The sequence below is a fragment of the Lupinus angustifolius genome, chromosome LG20 (assembly GCF_001865875.1).
Source record: "Lupinus angustifolius cultivar Tanjil chromosome LG20, LupAngTanjil_v1.0, whole genome shotgun sequence".
Lineage (NCBI taxonomy): Eukaryota > Viridiplantae > Streptophyta > Magnoliopsida > Fabales > Fabaceae > Lupinus > Lupinus angustifolius.
Genome location: NC_032028.1, coordinates 12,788,589 through 12,815,519, shown reverse-complemented (window position 1 = coordinate 12,815,519; position 26,931 = coordinate 12,788,589). Strand labels below are relative to the sequence as shown.

Here is a 26,931-nt window from a genome sequence, read left to right as displayed (position 1 = left end):
TATATGTAAATTAATCCATAACAAATGTTAAATAAATCAATTAAGCATGTCCTAGTTGCTTAGCATTAACCACAAATAAACAAATCAAATGAATGACATGGGAGAAGAAGTTTTATTAACGAGATTGGGTTAATTATACATACACCACTAAAAATATTGAAAGATTACCAATATTATTAAAGATTAAGTTTACAAGCTCTAACACACCCAATTAGAATTTACATAATAGGGATTCCACGATAAATATACTTATCCTAATATCTCAAACTAATATAATGGCCTCAAAGCCCAAATAGTGTTTCTATTTAGGGAAATTTAATAAGGAATTTGAGTCCAATATATAATTGTGATTTCATCTTTCATTTCATATTAGACAAAGTGACACTTCTTACAATAAATATTTCACACATGTACAAAAATCTCCACCTTTATTGAAACAGATGAGTATCACACTCTTTAGGAAATCTACACAACACTCTTATCCTAGCGAATATCTCGTTCCTTAGGAAATCTAAACAATAATCTCTGTTTTAGCAAATATTTTGCTCAAGCTTTCTCAAAGCATAACTTTCTTTACCAACTTCTCTATGAAGATGCAAGTGTGCATGAATGAGAAAGTGTGTGCATGCATCACATATATTTTGATGAAGACAAAGGTTGATGAAAGACAAAGTCCAATATAGTCATTAATGATCAAAGATAAGCTTGAAGGGATGATCAAATCAACAAACTAACAAGTATCAACAATAAAGTCAAGACTCATCAAGTTCATACAAGGCAAAACATTCCAAAAGAAGATCTAGAGGCTAAATATTTTATATCTTTCTTAGGTCTTAAGATGTTTGCTTAGTAAGAGTCTAGGCTAGGATAAACCCCAATGAAAGTCTCACAAGCTAAAATCAATCATAACTAAAATGAGACATACATGCACACATACATGATTTACATGCACATGCATACATACATGATCATATATTTTGAATGCATTTAAAAAGAGTTTTTAAATCATACATCATTTAAAGACATGCATCATTCTGTTGGTATTTTTGGTACGAAAAGTGAACTGTATCGATCAAGTAACAAATCCAGTAAATACCGGGATATCGTCCTCAGAGAGCATAATGAACTTATACTAATTCTTGAAGATAGATTGAGTATTTATTTACAAAATTTAAAGTTTTGATATACCTTTGGTTTTTGGATAGAATTGTAAAAATGTAGAATTTAAACTATTAAATTAAATGAGTTGGGATTGAAGTTCATCGTTCTTTCCATTTGCAATCCTTAGATTCAATTCCATATAATTTGTGAAGTTACAGATTTTGATGCACATTTTCTTCGAATCATTTGTATCAATTCCTTGAGTACAAAATCCTTAGATAATTACTCAAATACCAATTCTTTGGATATTTAACCAATTATCTAGCCTTAAGTTTAATGTAAAAGCAATTAATACATCAGTGTCTATTCATAGAGTGGTGATGTATCAAGGAAGATAAACCAGATTCGGTACCAAGCTCAACTTCTCCGTTAAATTTGGATCTAAAATCAAGAATTTAGTAGCAAAGTAAATTCAAGCATTAAGCACGGGATAAACTTCCCGAAATCAAATAACTGAATACATTAAAGAATTGAATCCAGGAGTACAAAAATTAGAAGATTACATTTCAATCCCAACACTGGTGAACTAGCCACTCATCCTTGCCATTACAATTCTCTCCACCTCTCTGGTGTTTCTCCCTCTAGATTCGTGTGGAAAAAGCTTGGAATATGGATGGATAACCCGTTTTGCTTTTCGTAACTGCCTATATTTGTTCCAGACTTCTAATCTCTTGCTCAAGCTAGAGATTCTCGTTTGAGCGAGAGAAATAACCACTTTTAACAGGAACAGCTCGTTTGGGCGAGGTGCTCTCGCTTGGGCAAGGGCCAGGCAGGGCAGTATGTTCTTTTCTTCTTCACTTCTCGTTTGAGCAAGAGACCCTCACTTGGGTGAGGGACATGTAGGGATTTGAGCATTTTTCCTTGATTTATCACTTGAGTGACAGTCCCCTCACTTGGGCGAGGGGTGCAGTGTTCAACAACCTCAAACTTCTCCTTTTTCTCCTCTTTTTCCTATTTCTTATTCTGCAATGGACATAAACACATGTAATTCCTAAACAAGACAAAATTAAGCTAAGTTCTTGGAAGTTGTACATAATTTGCATCATGACTACACACTAAGTGTCCCAAAATCATATAAATTTCATTCAAAAAATGACACTCAACGAACTTCCCCCAACCTAGAATCTTGCTTGTCCTCAAGCAAAGTAACAAGGCTCAATTCAACTCAGAGGATCTAGTTTTTCAAAAAATTTCATCCAATCACGTCAACATCATTCAATTACTTTTCACATAGACATGTTTCATAATCAATCACAGTCACCCAAGTTCCAACTGATACATAATATACATGCTGTTCAATTTCAAACAAAATCGGAAGAATAACCACTCAATTAAATCAAAGGAACTCTCTCATGCTCGCAGGTTAAGTGTTTCACTCACTTCTTTGTGGGATCCAAACAATTTGACTTTACCTTTCATTTCAGTCAAGCCATGTACCAAGTTCAACCATGGATCTCAAGGATTAATATAGGGTTGTAATGAGGCCTGACTACAAAGAAACTTGATTTTTATAGGATACAAAAAGGAGGTAGAACAATAGTGCATACTCATACTTCCTTCACTTGTTCACTTGGATTTCACTTCCAAATTTCTTGATACTAAACCATAGCTTATGCTATCAACCATTTGATTCTCCTTCTTCTTCAAATGAACCTTTCTTTTGAGTCTTGCTTTTTTTAGCGTGATTCATACATTATTTAATTTCATTTGATTTCATCATGCTCATCATTTACACAAACTTGAAGAAGGAGGCTCTTTGATTCACTTTCTAACCCAGACACATAAATCACATTTTCAATCATTTCCAAACATTACAATTAAAAACCATTTGCACTAATGATCTTTCTCCATAGGTATGGGGATTGATGTTTTTCATTGTGGCTTGGGTGCATGATTTCCAACAACAAAAAATTTAGCTCAAGGGGGCTACAAAAATTGGTTCAGGATACATACGGGTTGGCTTTCTAGCTATAGCTTATCTATCGTAGACTAGGCCTTAGTCATCTCCATGTTATTCCATGCGTAATGACAACCAAATATCAGGTATAGTTAATTGGTGTAATCTAGCAAAGAGACTCATCTATGTTTGGGTGCACTCTCATACCTTTGATTAAACTGTTCATTATTCAACCTATTCAGTCCGTGTCTAAATCAACATCCACATCCTAAAAGCAGGTAAACTCAGACCCCTAATCATTTTCAATCACATGTTTCTTTTTCTTAGCATGAAGACACAATTGGACTACAAAAACACAAATGCATGTAAAACCATATACAACTTCATTGAACTAACACTCTTACTGAACTTGATACAAACAAGATTACACAATGACACATTACACATTATGCTAAGCATAAAACCTAAACATACAACCGAAATTACAAAACATAAAACATAAACATAATTAAAACAAAAGACCAACTTTGTCTTGTGTTCAATCAATGCTCATTCAAAGCGTATGGTCCTCATCTTCTTCAGTATCATCAACATTATCCTCAGCAGTTCCAGACGTTCCTGCCTCCTCTAGAAAGGTAGGCCTAACCCCAGGCCATGAAAACATTTAAGTGAAGGCTTCCGGGCTCATCCAGAATTGGTCACCTAAATGTCGAACCTGAGACAAAACATAGAAGCTTTGTTGCTAATGCATCTGCCCCTGACGCAAAGTGTCATTTTGCAGCTCAACATGCTCAAAGTGAACTATAAGCCTCTGATAGTGTTGTTGTCAGGTGAGATCCTGGGGTGGTTGTTGCTGTTGCATTGGTTGTTCCTGTTGAGGTTGTGGTGGTTGTTGTTGGTGGGGTTGTTGTGATGGTTGTGATTGTCTCGACCCCTCTTGGTTAATAGTGTCCTTTTTGTAATTCTGCTGGACATACTGCCTAGTGATAGACAGTTTTATCTTTTTAGCGCGGTTGACTGACACTCCCTATTGAGCACACAATGTTGTTTTCAATGAGGGGAAGCCCATCGTCCCTTTCTTGCCTCCTTTTGCAGCAGTCTTGTAGATTTCGTTGGCAATTATGGCTGCCACGTCAATCCACAAGCCCTCCAAAATACTGAAAATGAGATAGTAGTCATGAAGAGGTAGAGAAGACACATGACTGTTCAGGATGACATTATGCAACAAAAATATCATGCAGATTTGGGCCGATGTGGTCATATGCTTCCTGTAGATCCGAAAGGAATGACCATCACTGTTAGTACTGAATGACCACCCTAGAATGTAGAGAATCATAGTTGTCTCATCATTGATGAACCCAAGAGTAACGGTTTGGTTCTCTGCCATCATCTGATGATACTGATGGAGGCGACCCTCCATCCTCTCATATGGGTCATTCAACATGGCATTAATGGTGTGCCAGTCATATCTTATGGTCATGCCTCTGACCTAGGACTTGTGCTGGAAGATTTCCCCATCCTCCTCCGATGGGTATGCGTTAGCATAAAACTCCCTAACCACATATGGATCAAATTTCTCATTGGGAGATGCTAATGGCCACCATTTTTATCCATTCAGGTGTCCAGTGAACTGTGGGTAGTCATTTTCCCCCAGTTGGACCTTCCACTCTGGTACAAAAACCCAGTTGAGGAGGATGACATATCGCTCCTTTCTTTCTTTTAAAGTGAACTTTGTCCGGTCAAAGTACAATGGAGGTTGAGATGTTCCTCTTAGTCTCTTCAGAGGAGGGGGGGTTCTTTTTGGCCATAGACTTTTTCCTCCTACATCACATCAAACCACTCAAACCAATTAGTAATTAAACACAATTCAATCAATCCCATAACAATGTCATTATACTAACCATAACCAAATTGATGCACATGAGTGCCAAGTTCATGAAGTAAACTTGGATTTCCAATTTAGAAACCCCAGGTTCTTTGGTGGTAACATTCATGGCTTTAAAATAACATCACAATGATTAAGTAATAAGACAATGTAGCACATAGGACCTCCTAATCTAACCTAAATGTGCCTATAGCAAGTGGGATTTTTCACAATGCACAAATAGGAAGAGATTTAAACAAACCAAGTGAAGTGAAGAGCTTAAGAGCCAAGATGTACTTACAATTGTTGGCTCATAATGCCATTGTGGAGTGTGTGCATAAGTTTGGTGAAGAAATAAACTTGAGAGCTCTTAGGGACGTTTTTCGTCTTCTCCACATGTTTTTTCTTGAAGGGGGAAATGAAGGGTTATGCCCTTATCCCCCGTTTTTCTTGAGTGAAAGACTCTCGCTTCAGCAAGTAACTCTCGCTTAAGCTAGAGCTGAGTAGTGAAATTGTGCCTTCTGTCGCTTAAGTGAGGTTGGCTCGCTTGGGCGAGATTCTCTGAATTTTTTGACTTGTTTCCCTCGCTTTAAATTGGCCCAAAATTGGCTATATGGTCGCTTGAGCGAGGCTTGCTCGCTTGGGCGAAAAATAACCGTTAAAACACTAGAAAATGACTAATGCGCATAATCATTTTCATTGTTTTTCACTCTCTCACACACATTATGTACATCAAATTATATGCACAGATTTGTATACAACACTAAACAACATGGGATACACAAAATAAAGCAAAACAAGAAACATAAAAGTTGGATTGCCTTCCACGTAGAGCTTGTTTAACGTCATTAGCTCGATGCCTGTTCATTAGAGGATTTGACAAGTTGATGATTCTGGTGAGCCGCTCGACGTCACCACCCAAGTAGGGTTTCAATATTTGGCCATTGACTATCCAACTTCTCTGAGATGTTGGATCTTGTAGTTCGATCGCTCCATGCGATTTGACTTCCTTAACTAGGAAGGGTGTTGACCATTTTGACTTGAGTTTTCCCGGAAATAGTTTCATCCGGGAATTAAACAGCAACACACTTTGACCTGGACGAAAATCTTTTTTATGGATATTCTGGTCGTGGTACATTTTGACCTTTTCCTTGTACAACTTGGAGGACTCATATGTTGCGAGCCTCATCTCTTCCAATTGTTGCAATTGCAGCTTCCTTTTTTCACTAGTTGTCTTCTGATTCACATTGAAGAATTTGATAGCCCAGAATTCCTTATGTTCAAGCTCCACCAGAAGGTGACATGCTTTTCCATAGATTAGCTAATAGGGGGATTATCTAGTAGGAGCCTTGAATGTCGTCCTGTAAGCCCATAGTGCATCATCCAACTATAAAGACCAATCCTTTGTTGTTGAAACTGTGTTCTCCAAGATCCTTTTTATCTCTCTATTGGATACCTCCACTTGTCCATTTGTTTGCGGATGGTAGGGTGATTCCACCTTGTGTTGGAACCCATAATGTTGAAGGACCTTCTCCAGCTATAAATTGCAAAAATGTGATCCTTCATCACTAATAAGAGCCTGAGGTGTGCCAAATTGACTGAATATATTAATTTTCAAGAACTTCACTACAGTCTTGCCATCATCCCTTGATGCAGCTATTGCTTCAACCCACTTCCCCAACAATAAAAAACTTCAATTTCCTGAATATTGGACAATGGCATTTCATTTCTCATGGAGATCCCGCCCGATCTCTAATAGTTATCATATTTTTTGGCAGTTGTCCTCTCCCCATTAAAATGCCCTTCGTGTGGCGAGCTATGGCAATGCCATATGATGCTTTTAGCCATTTTTGTCGATACACACCTGCTCAACAATCCATCAGACCTAGTCTTAAAAAGATAACGGGAGTCTCTCAAAAACATTTTCTTCTGATGTCAGATCAATTCTTTGGGAGTTACCTCTGCAGCTTTAAAATTGGCCATGTCAACAAACCATGGTCGTTCTTGAATCATAAGAAGCTTCTCATCTGGAAAATCCTCCACCTCTTCATCTTCCTTTTTTGTCACCTCTTGATTGACCAACCTTGATAGATGATCTGCCACACAATTCTCACTTCCTTTTTTATCTTTGATCATCAAGTCAAATTCCTGCAATAATAACACCCATCGCAACAATCTCGGTTTGGAGTCCAATTTGGTTAGCAAATATTTAATAGCAGCATGATCACTGAAAATTATAACCTTGGATCCAATCAAGTAGGATCTAAACTTTTCCAGGGCATACATAATTGCTAGCTGTTCTTTCTGTATTGTGGCATAGTTGATTTTGTGCCTCGTTTAGTACTTTGCTAGCATAATGTATGGCATGGAGAACCTTAGATTTTCTCTGTCTGAGTATAGCCCTGACAGCATAATCACTGGCATCACACATTAGTTCAAAATCTAAGTGTCAGTCAGGGGCTACTATGACAAGAGAAGAAATAAGTTTTTGTTTTAGAGTTTCAAAAGGTTTTGCACACTCAGCATCAAATTGAAATTTTAGTAGTTTACTGAGTGGTTTTACAATTTTAGAAAAGTCTTTAATGAAACGCCTGTAAAAACCTACATGACCAATGAAACTTCTGATTCCCTTGACATTGAGTGGTGGAGGAAGCTCCTTGATAACATCAATTTTTGCTTTGTCAACTTCAATATCCTGCGAAGAGATCTTGTGCCCCAGGACCACTCACTCAGTCACCATGAAGTGACACTTCTCCCAATTCAAAACCAAATTTGTTTCCACACATCGCCTCAACACGATATCCAAGTTTGCTAAACCACCCTCAAATGACGACCCAAATACTAAAAAGTCATCGATGAATACTTCAATACAACACTCCACCAAATCAGAAAAGATAGCAAACATGCACCTTTGGAATGTGGCTGGTGCATTGCATAGTCCGAGTGGCATATTCCTGTATGCGAAGATGCCAAAAGGACATGTGAAAACTGTCTTTTTTGGATCATCTAGATCCATAGTAATCTGATTGTACCCTGAGTACCCATCCGAAAAGCAATAGAATGTTGGTATGGCCAGCCTTTCAATCATCTGATCAATGAACGGCAGAGGAAAATGAACCTTCAGGGTGGCCTGGTTCGATTTTCTGTAGTCAAGACACATCCGCCAGCTTCTGACTATTCTAGTAGGAATCAACTCATTTTTCTCATTCTTTACCACAGTGATTCCCCCCTTCTTCAGGACCACTTGAACCGGACTCACCCATGTGCTATCAGATATGGGATAAATCATCCCCGCATCCAATAGTTTCATCACCTCTTTTTTCACAACTTCCGTCATTGTAGGATTAAGACGTCTCTGAGGTTGAGCTATCGGTCTATAATCTTGCTCCATTTGGATTTTGTGCAAACAATAAGATAGACTTATTCCACGCAAATCAGACAATGTCCAGCCTATAGCACCTGCATTTTTCTTCAGCATATCTATTAGTTGTTTTTCTACTGTAGATGATAATGTGATGCTGATTATGATCGGTTTCTTTCCTCCATCTTCCAAACATATTTAAGATGTGAAGGAAGTAGTTTCAGCTCCACCTTTAGAATATGAATTTCCTTCTCTTTGACCAGTTCTTCAGTGTGGTTCTGACTAGATGCAACCTCTCGGGATGCATCTAACTCTACCATACATGTCTCAATAATTCTTTTATCTCCTGTATTGCTTTCTTCAATTTCTTCTCTCAAAGCTTTTTCCAATGGACTAATTCTACTGAGGTGAATATCATCAAGCATGTACAATTCCCAATGACATCCACTCTAAAGTAGTGTTGCTTGTCCTTTGGATGCTGCATTGCCTCAAATACAATAAAGTTTACTTCCTGATCTTGTACCCTCACTTTTAACTTACCATCATCCACATCAATGATCACCTGAGCGGTCTTCATGAAAGGTCTTCCCAGAATTAGAGGAACTTCAGTGTCCTGTTCAATATCCATTATGACAAAATCCACAGGGAATACCAATTTATCCACCTTGACCAAAACATCTTCAGCAACTTCATATGGGTACTTAACTGACCTGTTAGCGAGTTGTAGTGTCATTCTGGTAGGCTTTATCTCTAGATCCCCGTTCCTTTTTAACATGGACACGGGCATCAGATTAATACTAGCATCCAAATCAAGCAGTACCTTCCCCATAGATAACTCACCTATAGTGACCGGTATTGCATAGCTGCCTGGATCTTTAGTCTTCTCAGGTAAAGACTTCTGAATAATAGCACTACACCCAGCTTCCAAGGTCACTATTTCTTCTAAAATATCCTTTTCCTTGTAACAAATCCCTCATAAACTTTGCATATGTTGGCATTTGTTCCATAGCTTCCATGAAGGGAATGTTGATCTATAGGCTCTTGAATAAATCCATGAACCTAGTGTACTGTCTTTTCTTATCTTTTTTAGAAGGTTTCTTAGGATAAGGGAGATCGTTTAGTTGAGGCAGATCACTCTTCCTCTTGTCATTATTCTCCCTCATTAATTCCTCCTTGTTTACCACTCCTTTCTCTTTCTGTACATTTTCATCCTTTTGTGCTACTCTGATTACATTGTCTTCTTTCTTAGCCTTTGTTTCCTTAATAACTTCCTCCTCAACCACCAAATTTTCACCAGTACCCCTACCAATTACCTTCCCACTTCTAGTATCGATAGATTTGTAGTGTTCCTTAGGTTTGGTTTGAGTATTGGTAGAAAATTGTTGACGATCTGAATATTGTTCTACTATTTGTTTTACCAATTGTCCCACCTGTGTCTCTAGATTTCTGATCGAAGCATAAGTGTTCTTCTAATTTATGATGGAGACTTGCATGAAGAGAATTGTAAAAATGTAGAATTTAAACTATGAAATTAAATGAGTTCGGATTGAAGTTCATCATTCTTTCCCTTTGAAATCCTTAGATTCAATTCCATATAACTTGTGAAGTTACAGATTTTTGATGCACATTTTCATCGAATCATTTGTATCAATTCCTTGAGTATAAAATCCTTATATCATTACTCAAATACCAATTCCTTGGATATTTAACCAATTATCTAGCCTTAAGTTTAATGTAAAAGAAATTCATACATCATTGTCTATTCCTTGAGCAATGATGTATCAAGGAAGATAAACCAGATTCGATACCAAGTTCAACTTCCTAGTTAAATTTAGATCTAAAATCAAGAATTTAGTAGCAAAGTAAATTCAAGCATTAAGCACGGGATAAACTTCCCAAAATCAAATAACTGAATACATTAACGAATTGAATCCAAGAGTACAAAAGTTAGAAGATTACATTTTAATCCCAACACTGGCGAACTAGCCACTCATCCTTGCCATTAAAACGCTCTTATCATGATAAATTACAAGAAATCATAGATCTAAACTCATTCCCACGACTTCTCTCCTCCTCTCTCGTGTTTCTCTGTCTAGCTTCATGTGGAAAAAGCCTGGAATATGGTTGGATAACCCCTTTCGCTTTTTGTAACTACCTATATCTGTTCCAGACTTCTGATCTCTTGCTCAAGCTAGAGATTCTCGCTTGAGCGAGAGAAATAACCACTTTCAACATAAATACCTCACTTGGGCGAGGTGCTCTCGATTGGGCAAGGTGCTCTCACTTGGGCGAGGGCCAGGCAGGGTAGTAGGTTCTTTTCTTCTTCACTTCTCGTTTGAGTGAGAGACCCTCACTTGGGCGAGGGACAGGTAGGGATTTGAGCATTTTTCCTTGATTTATTGCTTGAGCGACAGTCCCCTTGCTTGGGCGAGGGGTGTAGTGTTCAACAGCCTCAAACTTTTACTTTTTCTCCTCTTTTTCTTGTTTCTTATTCTGCAATGGACATAAACACATGTAATTCCTAAATAAGAGAAAATTAAGCTAAGTTCTTTTTGGAAAACCATTTATCGTTTAAGAGATATTTTAATCGATTAAGCATTGATTTTTTGGGAACCTGTTAATTGATTAAGTAAGGGTTTAATCATTTAAGGGGTGTTACTGTTTCTATTTTCTGTTATTTTCAAGAACCCATTAATCGATTAAGTTTAAGTATAATCGATTAAGTGTAGTTAAAAAGAAAATGGTATATTAACCCAAGTTTTTCATATTGCTTCATAATTGAGGTGAACATTTATTCATATAGTTAGAACACATATTCGGAATAAACAAATTACATAGTGTTTCATAAAATCTTAAGCTCTAACTTTCATATCTTTACAGAGATTTTCAAAGTGTTCTTTTTGAGAAAAGAAAAGGGTGAATCTTTACAAGATACCCGTTGAGCTTAATTGTCAAATCTTTTGTTAAAAAAAACATTGCATCTCACGCTTTCTGTTCTGTAATTGTGAGATCTTTAGAAGGGTTCTTAGATTCAAAGAAGAGTGGTTAAATCTGCACATTGAGGTGCACACATAACTTGAAAGAATTGTTAGACAATGCAACAACATATTCTCTTGGTGTGATTGTTATCGCTATTGATAAAGAATAGGTTTGGAAAAAATCCTAGTTGTTGTTAGGTGTGTCTTCACGAGAAGCAAGAGGTCTTGGTATTAAGCGATACCTGACTGGGGCCTAATCGCGAAAAGATAGGAGATCTTAGTAGGCGAGAGAGGTCAAACCATGGTTGTCAAGTTCATAGAGATCAAGAAATTAGCATCTTGCGTCTTGTATTAGAAGCTTGTTTGTAAAAGTACATTAAGATTTCATAGTGAAGAAAAATCTCCCAAGATCTGAAGGGGAAGCCTGGATGTAGTTTGCAAGTGGACCCGCAAACGAAACATGATAAAAGTCGTGTCTCATTCTTCTTATCCCTTAACTTTTTATATTTTCGCATTACTTGATTTACTTAACTTGACATGCATATAATTATGTGTTAATTGCAAATTCAGTATTGTGCATTTACTGTTCTTTATTGTCTGTAAAAAGTGCATATAAGTTTAGTTGAATCTTGGTAATCTTGGAGATCGAAAGAAAACTGTTTTCACTGAACAAAAACTAAATAATCGATTAAGGTGTTTAGTCAATCGATTAACAAGAGAACGAGTTAATCGGTTATAGCTGTGTATAATCGATTAAATAGTGTATAGTTTTGTGTTTATGTTTGTCCATCGAGCAACAATAATTATATATCGTATCACCTATTCATCCCCTCTAGGTGAGTGACAGAGCCCTGTGGGACCCAACACTCTACATAAAAGCATGTCTCCCTTTAGAAAAAGTATTTGCGAATAACCTTGACGAAGTTACCAGGGGTCGAGCTCTTCAATGTTGTATTGTAGCTTCTCCAAACCCGTACTACTGCTAGACAGAACACATCGCCTATGTATCTGTTGCTAGAAATTTTTTCCACACACATTGGAGGGCCCTACACTGAATTTCACCAACAACCCCTTTTCAATACCTAACTCAACTCAACTATGGAGCTTCCTTGGAAAGCCTCAATAGCTACCACAATTATTTATCGACAACCATAGTTCAAAAAACTATCATACTACACCTTAAAGATTATATCCCCTTGCATCAATGTCAACCAATATCCATACACCCTTACATCCAAGGCAATACTTGTATCATACATTACATCTCTACCAATGTTTGTATTATATCATGTATAATTAATACCCGTGTTAAAGCCTGCATCAAAGTCAACCATAATTTGTGTGCTCTTGTGAATCTTAGCATTATGACCTGAAGGTATATATATCTACAATCTCTAAACCTCACTAGGTGGAAGTCTCGTGCATTAATTATACCACCATTTTTTTTTATCTTCACTTATGTAATATTGATGGGTTGCCTATATCTATAGGAGTGACTCAAGTGAGACTAAGTCTCATATATAAATTTTGAGAAGAATAATTATAGGAATTATAACCATATATGGATTATTAGGATGAAAAGTCACTTAATAGTTACATAATAAAAGATCATATCCATTTATCTTTAAATAAGATCTATTAATTTATGTATATATATGATTCTTTATTTTCCTTTGGGTTCTTTGCATAAGAACGAATCAATGCAGTGCTAGCACATGGTCTATTAAATGGAGAGTGGAACCTTAAAAAATGTTGGTACAAGGGAAATAACCATTCCATATTTTTGACCCTAAATAATCGAATATAACATAAATCAAAGAGAAAAATAAGAAAATTTATTATCGAGATTCAAGCAATTGTGGAACATTAAACGACTATTAATTTATTATCAGAAATTATGATTCTAAGCTCTAGAATACCCAATTGGGTTAATACTCAAACATAAATTGATAGGGAAATCTTAGTATATTTTATAATCTAATCTTCCTTCCTGTCTTTTCAATCAATTTCGAAAATGACGTATGCTTATATAATTGAGGTTTATAAAGCATTATTAATATTGAGTAGCAATGAGCAAACTTGGTCCCCCACTGCTGGACAGCTCAAACTAATCAATCCCTTTAGGACCACTCTTTTTTACTTATTCATCTTTTGGAATAAAATCCTTGTTTTATAGTAAATCGTTGAAATTCGTGGCAATATATGACAACTTTGTTTCATTTTCTGGTCACTGTTTTAGGGATTCTGAGTAAGTAAATTGGGTCCCCTGGTGATGGAAAGCTCCAATTAACGAACCCTTAAGACCAATCTCTTTTTAGTTAATTATATCAATCTTTTGGAATAAAGTTCTTATTTTATACTAAATCATTGAGTTTCATGACGATATAACCTTTGTTTAAAGTTTGCCAAATGTGAATCCATCATTACTTTTCTATTTCATACCTTGCTTCTTCTTTTAAACTAGTCATATACCTGTGTATTCATATAAGATATGTTGTATTGGCTTTGAAGTTATATGAGAGTTGAAGGAAAAAATAACCATGTGAAACTAGGACAATATAGAGTCATAAAATAAACCAAAATCAACAATTCGAAGTAACACATTTGAATGACATAAACAATATTGAATCTCAAAATGTCAAACTTTAGTTTATCATCAAGTTAAAAATGATTGTTTCGACATAATCGTTTTTAACCCATTCCAAATTTATTGTCTGTTTTGTATTAGATAATCTTCAACCTGAGCAAGTTGAACGATATCAGTAATTAGAGCGTGCCAAAATATATTATTTTATATGTACAACAGAGTTGAGTTTGTGGGCCAAGTAATAGTTGTACAATTAGCTAGTGTATTAGTTAAGATAGTTTATGAAGTCTTTTTTGGAGTGAGAAAGCAAATAAACGATCACCCTCAATCTGTAGATGGGGTTAAACATAGACTTTTTTTCATAACAAATAATGATTTTGACTTAGTATTTTTGATAGAATGGATTCCTACCACTTATGAAATTTTTCCACTAAATGGAGTTAGTCTTAGCTTTTTCATAGCCTTGTCTATTGGAAACTAATATAATACCTAAATATTTACTTTGAAGAGATCTTTATTTGTATTTAAATAATTGGATATAGTGAGACACAAATATATGTTCTCTATATTCGATATGTCAAAAAATACTTAGAGAATCTAATTTTCTTCATGAATTACTACAATAAAGTTTAAAATAGGTGGGTTTTTTTTTGTAATTGGTCAGTTTTTAACCTCCACAAAACAATTTGTGTAGTTTTGAAGAACTGTCATAGTTATGTATGCCATAAATGTTTAGCAGAGGTTTTAAGAGACAATTGTTACATACTATAGCGGTTTTATTGAGTAGTGTTTAAATCTATACAACTTGAGCAGTTTTTAGTACAGATCCAGTCTCTCAATTAATAAACAACATGACCATAATTGTCACTATTGTTTTTGGTACATCAGAAATAAAGACAACTAGAATAATGGAGAAAAATCTATCTCTACCAAAATAAGCTACTTCTATAGGTGTTATGTCCCAGACTTTCACACCATCATGTTAAGTTATGATAACTTGGACGTAGAATCTATCATCATATTGCCTTCTCTCAACACATGTTGTGGTTGAACATCCCAATCTTTCTTAAGCAAATTGTGAATGTTGTTTATCACCAGATAAAGATCATGTACACGAATATCCAAATCTTTAGTTAAAATAAAGATTGCTTCTCTACAATTACTCTCCAAGATCAATTTCCTGTAACCTATTTCCCATGCCAACCTTAGACCATATGTCATTGCTTGAAGATTAGCAAGAATGGGAGATCCAACACCAAAGTTGAATGAAAATTCAGAAATCCAATGCCCAACATGATTGCTAGAATCTTGAATACCAAGACCCCCATCTTTTCAGTGTCTAGTGATGACATCCCAACTAAACAAATTGATACTTCGCTTGGAAGTATCACCACTACATAAGAAATTTTTGGACATCCAATGAATTTCAATACACACGCTTTGAAGGTGCCACATTCTTTGAATAATATATGTCGGAGTGGAAGTAAGGACAAATTTTACCAGAATTAACCTACCACCTCTAGTTAGGAGGCTCGACTTCTAAGCAGCCAACCTCATTTGATTCTTATCAATCAACTGGTTAAAATCACATCTATTGATCCTCCCCCACATAATAGGCCCAAATAGATTCCCAAACTTGAGATAACATGCATACCAGGAATGGTCATAAAATTGGATTTTATTCGAGACAAACATTCTTTGAACACATAAAATTTGATCGAAGCACATTAACCTTCACACTCGAGGCCTAAAATATTTCTCCAAAGTAGATGAAAGTAATCCAACCTGAGTAGTAGAGGCTTTACAAAAAAAACATGATATCATCTGCGAACAACAAATGAGATATGGGTGGTTCTCCTCTAGAAATTCGTAGAGGCTCCCACAAACGAGAATCTACATCTTTTTAATGAGAAGTGGCAATTTCTCCATGCAGATGACAAACAGATATGGGGACATTGGGTCATCCTGACGAAGACCCCTAGTTGTCTTGAAGCTCTCCAATTTCGAACAATTCCACAATAAAGACATACTACCAGATTTCATACACCACGTATGAGGCTCACAATTATAGACGAGAAACCAAAATCCGCCTAGCTTTTCTCCAAGAAATATTAGTTGACCTTATCATATGTTTTTTCAACTAGAGTCTTTGAACACAACTAGAGAATTTTTATGAATCATTGAGAAGAGAAATTCGAGCATGCAATATCTTATCAAAAGTTTTCAAGAACCTTTACATCTCATAATCACTCATCGTCCATATTTTGAGATAGTGAGATTTATCAAGAAGGTTTCGATATTCAGAATTGAGTGTATACTATCACAAGAAACGATACAAAATCTTTGAACACAAGAAGACGATTCTGGTTGTAATTCAACTCTCAAGGTCTAAGGTATCACCATAGGAATTCAGAGAAATCCTAAGCTAGAAGTAATGATGCTATCCATTAGATTCTAGGTCCAAGAAGTCCTTGGTGGAAGATTGTTTTTAAGAACATTCAATTTCTTCATAGTGAAATCAAATCTCCCAGATCAGAAGGAGAGTAATGGATGTAGAATGTAGTAATTGGCAATCGAATAGGATAAAATCGATCGTGTCAATTTCTCTTATCACTACTCTTTTACAATTACACAATTCCATTTTCATTATCTTCAATTTCATTCATACTAGGATTATTGCATAATTGTCGTTGCATGATTAATCATATGAATTCAATTGTTAAAGTGCATGTAAGAACAAATTGGTCATTGCATTTCATTGTATCAAGAACTAAATATTTTTCAAGAAATTGGTCGAGTTAATCGATTAAGTTAGGAGTTAATCGATTAACTAGAGAATTTTGTTAATTTGTTAAATAAGTTGTTAATCGATTAAATAAGGGAAATCAGTGAATATCTTTCAAAATCGAAAAGTTTTCATCGTACACTGATCCACCTATTCACCCTCCTTTAGGTGTGTTAGAACTCTTTCTATCCAATAAGTGACATCAGAGCTAGTTCGAATAAGTGCTAGCTTAATTGCTAAATTAGTATGATCCTAGGAATAACAAACATGAGCTCTGCAAATTGATTTGGTGGTGAAAGCTCCTCAATCAATCGCCCTCCTATGTCTAGTGGAGAAGGCTATGCTTATTGGAAAGTGAGGATGAAGATATTCAAAGAGGTCGTTTACATGGATATTTTGAAGGCCGTGCAAAATGGATCTCATGTACCACTATATTTAGTGGATGGTGAAACAAAAGAAAAACCTAAGAGTTTATAGATGGATGATGAAAAGAGAAAAAGTGAAACACAATTTGAAAGCTAAAAACATCATCACATATGCACTTTCTTACCATGAATTCTTTAGAGTTTCACAATGCAAAAGTGTCAAATAAATGTGGGATACTTTACAAGTAACCCATGAAGGCACAAGTGAGGTTAAGAGTGCTAGATTATATGCTTTTTTTTACACAAATGGTGAGTTTACCAATAAAGTTTTAAGATCTCTTGATAGGGCATGGAAACCAAAAGTGACGACAATTATGGAATCCAAGGATTTAGACACTATGTCACTTTCAAATAATTTTGGAAAGCTACAAGAGCATGTGATGGAGGTTGGACGCTAAACTCTACATGAAGAATCATACAAGAAGAAGAAAATAATTTCCCTTAAAGCTACAACTTCAAATGCAAAAGTACAAGATGAGAAATCAAATGAAGAAGAATATGATTCGTCTGATATTGATAATGAAACTATGATACTCCTAGTAAAAAAATTCAGAAATTTTCTAAAGAATAAAAGAGAATTCATAATGTTTCAAAGAAGTGACACAAGAGACTCAGCCAAAACAAGCAAGAACTCAAAAGACAAAATCACTGGCCATGAATGCAGTAAGATAGGACACATGAAATTGAGGGACATCAAGACCAAGAAAGTTTATATTGTACAGGATGTGCCTGAAGAAGAAGCAACATGAAACACTTTGGATGATGAAGAATCAACCACAACTTGCTTAATGGCTAAAAATCACAATTCATGCGAAAACAATGAGCAAGGTTACTCGAGTGAGGTTAGTAATTCTAATTCCGATTGTGATTCGAAAATTCCCCCACATATGATATATTATATGGTGCATATCTTGAATTTGGTGAAGAACTTAAGAAATTAGCTAAAATACATGCTGATAGAAAAAGATTGATTTTGGTGCATGAGAAAATATTATTGAAATGCAAAAAGTTATTGATTAACTCAAACTCCAAATTGAAACCTTAGATCTAATATATGGCAATTCTTTGTGATTGTGCTTCAAAAATGAATATGATACTCGACTGTGAAAAATGCATATCTTTAGAAAAAGAGAACATAATCTTCTAGGAAACAATTGCTAGTTTTTCTAGGGGTAGTCATAAACTAATAAACTTGCTTGCTCCACAAAGAAATAGATCCAATTTGGGATATGTTCATGCTAAAAAGAAGTTATACAAGAAACGTGTGGATATTTCTAAAATTCATATAAAAATCTCCTACTTGTGTCTATTGTGGTTTGTATGGTCATACTTCGAATAATTCTTATATTAAAGTGCATGGTATGCCCAATGGAAATTATGTTTGGATTATAAAGGGACAATATCCCAAGAATACTAACCCTAAGGGAACCAAAACCATTTGGTTACCTAAAACAAGCAAGTAAATTTTGTTTTGTAGGTGTGCCTAAGGACATATAGATATCAATTGTACTTGGACAACGTGTGTTCTAGGCACATGACATGTGAAAAGAGAAAGTTCATTGAGCTATCACCTAAAGCACAAGGTGATATCACTTATGGAAACAATAATCAAGGTAAAATTCTTGGAGTTGGAAAGATTGGAAATGCTTCTCAAACCATCATTGATAACATGCCCTATGTTGAAGGCTTGGAGCATAACCTCTTGAGCAGTTGCCAATTGTGTGATAAAGGTAATAAGGTAATTTTTTACTCTAAGTGTTGCATCCTTAAAACTGACATAGATGATAGTGTAAAATTCATTGATCATAGAACACATAACATCTATACTGTTGATTTGGATGATATGACCTCCTTGTTTTAGAAATGTTTAATTCCAAAAGAGGGTGATATTTGGATTTGGCACGTGCTGCTCATATACATTTGAATCGCTTGAGCATGTTAGCTATAAAAGACCTAGTAATTGGCTTACCTAAACTCAAATTTAAAACGGAAGAAATTTGTGATTCTTGCAGAAAGTGCAAACAAATGAAAAATTCATTCACTTCAAAAGATATGGTTTCCACATCAAGACCATTAGAATTACTTCATATGGACTTGTTTGGACCATCTCAAATAACGAGTTTTGGTGAAAGTTACTATGCCCTTGTAATTGTAGGTGACTAATCAAGATTCACAAAGACTTTATTTGTTGTATTCAAAAGTGACACTTTTAAATCTTTCAAAAGGCTTGCCAAATTAATCCAAAATCTAATGAATCATAAGGTAGTAACAATTAGAAGTGACCATGGTGTTTAGTTTGAAAATCACAAATATGATAAATTTCATGATAAACATGGTATAGAATATCATCACTCCACACCTAGAACTCCGGAACAAAATGGAGTTGTTGAATGAAAGAATAGTGTTCTAGAGGAGTTAGTAAGAACCATGTTAAATGAAGGTAAAGTTCCCAAGTATTGTTGGACAGATGCAGTACATACCGCTTGCTATGTTATGAAGAGAATCCTATTAAGGCCAATTCTTAAGAAAACCCCATATGAACTTTATAAAAGTTGAAAACTAAAAATTTCTCATTTTCATGCTTTGGGATGCAAATACTTTATTTTGAATAATGGAAAGATCTTTGAATCAATTTGACTCAAAATTGAACGTGGGATAATTCTAGGTGATTCTAATCATAGCAAAATATATCGAGTCTATAAGAATCTATACATGTAGTATTTGATATATCTTCTCCAAAAGAGGAGAGGAAATGTATGTGTGTTGATCTAGCAGGTGCACTTGAAGATGCATACGCAAAGGATCAAGAATATGAAAATTTTGTCCAAGAGGAGAAAAACACAAATCAAGAGCTTGAAGGAATGCCTCAAGCAAGAACAAAATAAAAATGGACCACTGAATCGACAATGTGATAGGTGATATATCTAAGAGAGTGGTAACCTGAAATTCCTTGCATAATATTTGTACTTGTTTTGATTTTTTTCTCAAATTGAGCCTAGGAACATTGAAGAGGCTATTGAGGATGAACATTGCTCTTTAGCTAAGCAAGAAGAGCAACCAATTTGAAAGAAAGAAATTTTGGGATTTAGTCCCTATACCCAATGATCATCCTATAATAGGCACTAAATGAGTTTTTAGAAATAAGGTAGATGAGTCCAACTTAATTATGAGAAATACAACTAGATTAGTAGCTAAAGGATATAAAAAAACGAAGGTATTGATTATGGTGAAACATATGCTCCCATATCAAGGTTAGAGGAAATAAGAATGCTTTTAGCTTTTGCATTAGTCATACATTTCAAGATATTTCAAATGGATGTGAAAATTATGTTTTTGAATGGTTTTATTCAAGTGGAAGTGTATTTGGATAAACATATAGGTTTTGAAAACTACAAATTTCCAAATCATGTTTTCAAACTTACAAAAGCTTTATATGGTTTAAAGTAAGCTCCTAGAGCTTGGTATCATAGGCTAAGTTGTGAATGCAAGCATGAGAACATGATTTTGATGAAGACAAAGCTTATAGTTTATAGACTATGGACAAGGGAAAATCAACTACAACAACATGAAGCCTCATATTCTATTATTTCAAGCATGCAAGAACATGATTTTGATGAATACAAAGCCTAAAGCTTAAAGATATGAACATATCAACGACAACAACAAGGACTCATATTCAAGCTTCAAGAAATGATCATGAAGACTAAGAGTAATTATTTTATTTTTAGGTCCTAAGATTCTTTGGATGGGTAGAGTCTTGGTTCGGTGAACCTTTTGATAAATCTCACATAGTTAGACTATAAATATATTGCATAAAAGAGATTTTTCATACTTAACATAACTTAGGAGTATTTTAGCATGCACACATGATTTTGGGAAATAACACTTACATCCTTTTCAAAGTAATGCATCATGCATCCATCATTCATCTTAGAGGTTCATGCATAATCAACTAAGCCTTTTCAGAAAATTGTTAATTGATTAAGAATTTATTTAATCCATTAAGTCTGTTTTAGAATCTTGGACGTTTGGACGAAATAATTAATCGATTAAGTGACAAATTAATCGATTATTTCTAACATAACACTTTGAAACATAATGGTATTTTACCATCCTTTCCCATATTCTAAGCAAGAACAAGAAGTTTCATAGTTACCGAAACCTGGTGAAATATTGTTACACGTTTTTCAAAGAGTGATTTCTGAAAAGAGAGAAAACCTTTCATGTGAAAAAGAGAGAGGTTTTTAGTGTCTTTGAAAGAAGTTTAATTTCATATATATGGTTAACAAGGCTCTATCTTCCACTAGAGGGGGTGAATAAGTGGTACTTATTATAAATGAAATCGAATCGAAACGCAGAAAATATTCTCAAATAGAACTAATTTAGACGATTAAAGTGAAAGTTAATCAATTAATACAGAGCCAATTTAATCGATTACATTTAAACTTAATCAATAAACACAAAGTGTACTTAATCAATTATATGCAGACTTAATCGATTACATTTAAACTTAATCAATAAACACAAAGTGTACTTAATCAATTATATGCAGACTTAATCGATTAATCAAGTTGTTTTTCTCAAAAATCTTTTGGTTCTTGATTCTTTCGATACAATAAGATGTCAGATAAAAACCGAAATTTAATATGCTCTAAAATATGAAACCACAATGCAATTAATAAATGATTACTTAAAGAATGATGTAAAATGTTGCAAGAAAGCAATAATTGCGAGTAAGTAAAAAGTATGGTAAAGAGAAGAAAACATAGCCAAATTCTATCCTGGTTCGTTTGCTTGTCCACGTTCAAACTATATCCAGACATCCCATTTTGATCTCGTGAGATTTTCTTCACTAGAAGAAATCGATTATTTGATACAATGCGATTTCTCTTGGACCTAGCTTCTAATGACACCCCGTCACTTCTAACAGTACTGCAACGTGACTCTCTTTAGACCTAGACCGCAACCAAGAATTTCTCCTGCTTTGTCTCTATTCTCCTAGAAGATACCTCACATACATAAAGAGAAAAATCCGCAAATAACGACAATAGAGTTTTTGTGTACAACTTTCCAATGCAGATAGAGTGTGCTATATAATATACCACAATTCTGCACACAACCCTCTGATGAATCTCACTTGGAGATATGCAAATGAATGTTTGAGACTCACTAAAGGAAATCTTTGAAAAACTTCTCAATATATGAAAATGTTCTCTTTTTCAAAGATTGTAAAAGCTCTTGTCTCTCTTTTTTCTCAATCAACCACTCTTGAAAATTCTTGCTTTTCTGAGTTCTAAGACAATGAATGTATTTTGTAAAAAACTAATCTCAATAAATGATATAAAATGATACCTTTCATATGAGAAAGATGGAAAAATACTATTCTATTTTGAAACTGTTCTGTTGGGGATAATTGATTAAATCAAGTACTTAATCGATTAACATTTTCTTTTAAAACGTCCTAGATTGCAAAACAATAACTAACTTAATTAATCAGCCATATCCTTAATCTATTGACATGTTTCTCATTTACAAGGACTTAATCAATTATATAAAGTCTTAATCGACTAATGGTTTTCCAAAAGACTTTGTTTATTATGCATGAATGATGTATGCATGATGCATGATTTTGAAAATGATATGATTATAAATGCCCAAAACCATGATATGTGAGATTTTATCAACGTTTCACTCAACCAAGACTCTTCCCATTCAAAGCATCTTATAGGACCTAAAACGCAAATAATTTTTCTTAAAGTTCATGATCTATGCTTGAATATGAGTCTTGTAATGTTGTTGTTGATGTGTTTATTTACTTCAAGCTTTAGTCTTTTATCTTCATCAAAATCATGATCTTGCATGTTTGCGTCCACAATCTCCCCATTTTGATGATGACAAATCAATCTTGCAATGTTGTATTTTGAAAGACAATCAACCATTGTTTTAAGATTTGAGTTGAGCTTTAAACATTTGATCCCGTTCACTTTGTGCATTAATTCTTGAATGTCACAAAAGCTTATAATACAACTAGTACGCAAAACACAAGACAACAACCTTTCTCCCCCTTTTGGCATGATCAAAAAAGTGTTTACATGAAAATATAGCCAAAAGTAAAGAGATGAGCATATATATGAACAACTTAGTCGATTATGCATGGTGTTAATCAATTTAGTAGAAACAAAGTGCACTGAAAAATACAAGTAGTAGTTAATCGATTAAATTTGCCATTAATCAATTAAACAGAAACGTTTCAGCAAAATGATAAAAGTTTCTTGGATGTCTTGATGATTTGAAGTTATAACAGCATATGACCATCATGTATAGCAATTGAAATTGACATTATATGAAGAAAAAAAATAGATATAATCATAATGCACATCAATTTGAAACACCATAAGTCAAACCATAGAGTCATCTGCCAAAATCCAAAGAAAATAGAAATTACAACCAAATAAACAAGCCATAAAGAGTACATGATAAAGAAAACAATAATGGCATAACAAACACATCCTAGAGAAGACCTTCTAGGACTACTAAAAGTTTCCCTAACTAGACTAGCCAATAGAAGGGTGGTCGAAAGAAGTCTCCAAAGGTTCTAAAAAAAGTGAAGTTGTTCTAGGTTAGCTTGGGTTTCAGCATCATGTCTATGAAACTCCGCCATAAGCCTTCCTCCATGGATTGCATCGTATTATCAATGCGTTCATTGAGGCTTTGTTCCATAACATCCACTTTAACCAAACCAAAAGATGGTGCTTGAGGCATAGTAGGTACATTATCCGGTTGTGAACCTTTGGTTTGCTCAGCTGAAATGTTGTTCTCCTCTTCATCCGATATATCAACCGAATGATATGAGTTCCATAACTCATTATTACAATTACCTAGAGGAGATCCATCACTAGCTAGGCCTCCAACCTCCATAAGCAACTCTTCATCCAATGCAAATAATTTTCCTTTCATAACACTAACATATTTTCCTTCCTTGTATTGAAAATTGCTATAAAATTCTCCAACTAAAGAGGGGTAGATATTACAATGCAATACCTAAAAGATTTTAGCCCTTTGAGCCTCTAATTTGTGAGGGAATTGAAATCATTGTTCCACCATCCAAGTCATGTTTGCATACCAATATTAGTATGTTTTCAGAAAATAAACTTTGATAACCTTGCTGCTTGAAGAGCCGAAGAGTAGTAGGGATCATTACCAACTTGTGTAGAGGAAGAGCTGCCAACCTCTACATTTCTCAAATGCCCAGGATGGCAAAGAGATCGATTAATTATAGTAGTAGTATTCACTATCTTTGGCCTTAATTCACTAATGATTGCAACTTAATTGGTGGATAATCGATTACCTTAATCGATTGTACAGATTAGGGTTAGGTTTTGGAAAGAGGGAAAATTATAGGATATGTGATTTTGAGGTTTAATTGATGGAATAAGAGGGTAATAGGTATCAAGTGGATGATACATGGTAAAGGGGTTCCTAATTTGAAACACATTAAGGAAAATTTGAGGTTTACGGAAGAAATCTAGTGAAATATGAGGTTTTAGGGTTTTGAAATTCGTATTTAACCACTGTCATTGGAACTGTACTTAATGGATTAAGTGTAGTGTTAATCACTTAACGATTTGAATTTTTTTCCCACACAATCGATTAAGGGCCAGTTTAATCGATTAAAAGAATTAAAAGTTGATCCCAAGTAATCGATTAAGGGTTATTTAATCGATTAAAGCACTTGAAAAAGAGCCCATGTAATTGATTAACTAGAGAGACAATCGATTAATGACAATTCTTTCACAGCAATCAGTACATTTCAAGGTTTGCTTAGGGAATACTATGATCTAACTAGAAAGAAATTATCCTAAATAATGATCAATCACACACAGGGACACTCAATCAAATAAGAACACATTTAAGCAATTTTGCATACACAAAAACAAGATAGGCATTTGAATAAAGATAAAAAAGGTTCATGAATATCCAAACAACTTTGATACAACTAACAAATATGTGATTCTTCAAGTATTCCTAGTTCTCTTCTTAACACAAATAAAGTGTCTTTAGGAAGAGGTTTGGTGAAAATATCAGCAAGTTGTTTTGAAGTTTCAACATATTGAATCACACAATCACCTTTTTGGACATGATCTCTCAACAAATGATGCCTTATTTCTATATGCTTGGTACGAGAATGGAAAATAGGATTCTTGACAGATTTATGGCACTAGTATTATCATATTTAATAGGAAGTTTTTCAACCATAAGACCAAAGTCTAAAAGTTGTTGCTTCATCCATATGATTTGAGCGCAACACACATCGACGACGATATATTTCGCTTCGGTGGTTGAAAGAGTAACAAATGCTTGCTTCTTACTATGCCAGGAAACTAGAGAGCTTCCTTATAGGTGGCAAGTACCGCTAGTACTTTATCTATCCATCTTACATCCATCAAAATCAGAATCGGAATAACCTATTAAGATCAAAGAAGAATTCTTGGATACCATAATCCCATGCTTAAGGTCCTTTGAAGTTTTACATAATTCTCTTAGTAGTTGTGAGATGTGATTCTTTAGGATTATCTTGGTATCTAGCACACATGCACACACTAAAAATAATATCAAGTCTACTTGAAGTTAGATAAAGTAAAAATCCTATCATACCTCGATATTTTGTTACCTCAATAGATTTTCATTTCTCATCCTTATCTAGATAGAATGAATTCGTCATAGGTGTAGAAGCATCCTTTGCTTTTTCCATATCAAACCTCTTCAAATGATCCTTGCAATACTTTGTTTGATGGACAAATATACCATTATCCATTTGCTTGATTTATAGCCCAAGAAAGAAAGTGAGGTCTTCCATCATAGACATTTCAAACTCTCGTTTCATCAAATCAGAAAAATTCTTACACAAAACATCATTATTAGTACCAAATATAATACCATCATCATATATTTGAACTAACAAGATTTTTTTTTTCTTCTGATTTTTGTATAAAAAGAGTGGTATCAACCTTACCCCTTGCAAACCCCTTATCTAAAAGGAATGAGCTAGGCCTATTATACCAAGCTCTAGGAGCTTGCTTTAAACCATATAAGGCCTTTGTCAACTTAATAACATGACAATAAAATTTATAGTTTTCAAACCTGGGAGGTTGTTCCACATATACCTCTTCTTAAATAAAGCCATTCAAGAAGGCACTTTTCACATGCATTTGAAAATATTAGAAGTGCATAATAGATGAAAAGGCTAGAGGCATCCTAATAGCCTCTAATCTTGATATGGGAGGATAGGTATGATCATAATAGATATCTTCTTCTTGATTGTAACCATTGGTTACCAATGTAGCCTTGTTTATAATAATCAAGCCGAATTCATCCTTGTTTCTTAACACCCATTTTGTGCCAATTATGGGATTGTCACTTGGTTTAGGGACTAAATCCCACACACTATTTCATTCGAATTGGTTTAGCTCTTCTTGAATAGCTAGTCCTCTATTGCCTCATTGATGGTCTTAGGCTCAATTTGAGATAAAAAAGCAAAGAAATTTCAAATATTTCGCAAAGAATTTCGGGTTACCACTCCCTTACAAATGTCACCTATAAAGTTGTCAATAAAATTATCTTTCTTTGTCTTCCAAGCTTGTTGCATTCTTACATGATCTTGACTTGAATCTTGATCTTCTTGCATTACTTTTTTAGATTTGTGATCCTTCAAGTAAGCATCCTCAAGAGTACCTACATCATCAACTATGCCTTTCTCCTCTTTTGGAGAAGATTCATCAAAAACAATATGAATAGACTATTCTATCATCATTGTTCTGTTGTTAAACACTCTATATGATTTACTATAATTATAATACCCAAGGAATATTCCTA

At 34.6% G+C, this 26,931-nt stretch overlaps 1 pseudogene; it reads right to left on the bottom strand.

The window, feature by feature from the left end:
• LOC109335496 overlaps positions 3,885-26,931 on the bottom strand; it is a 92,194-nt pseudogene continuing 69,147 nt past the window's right edge.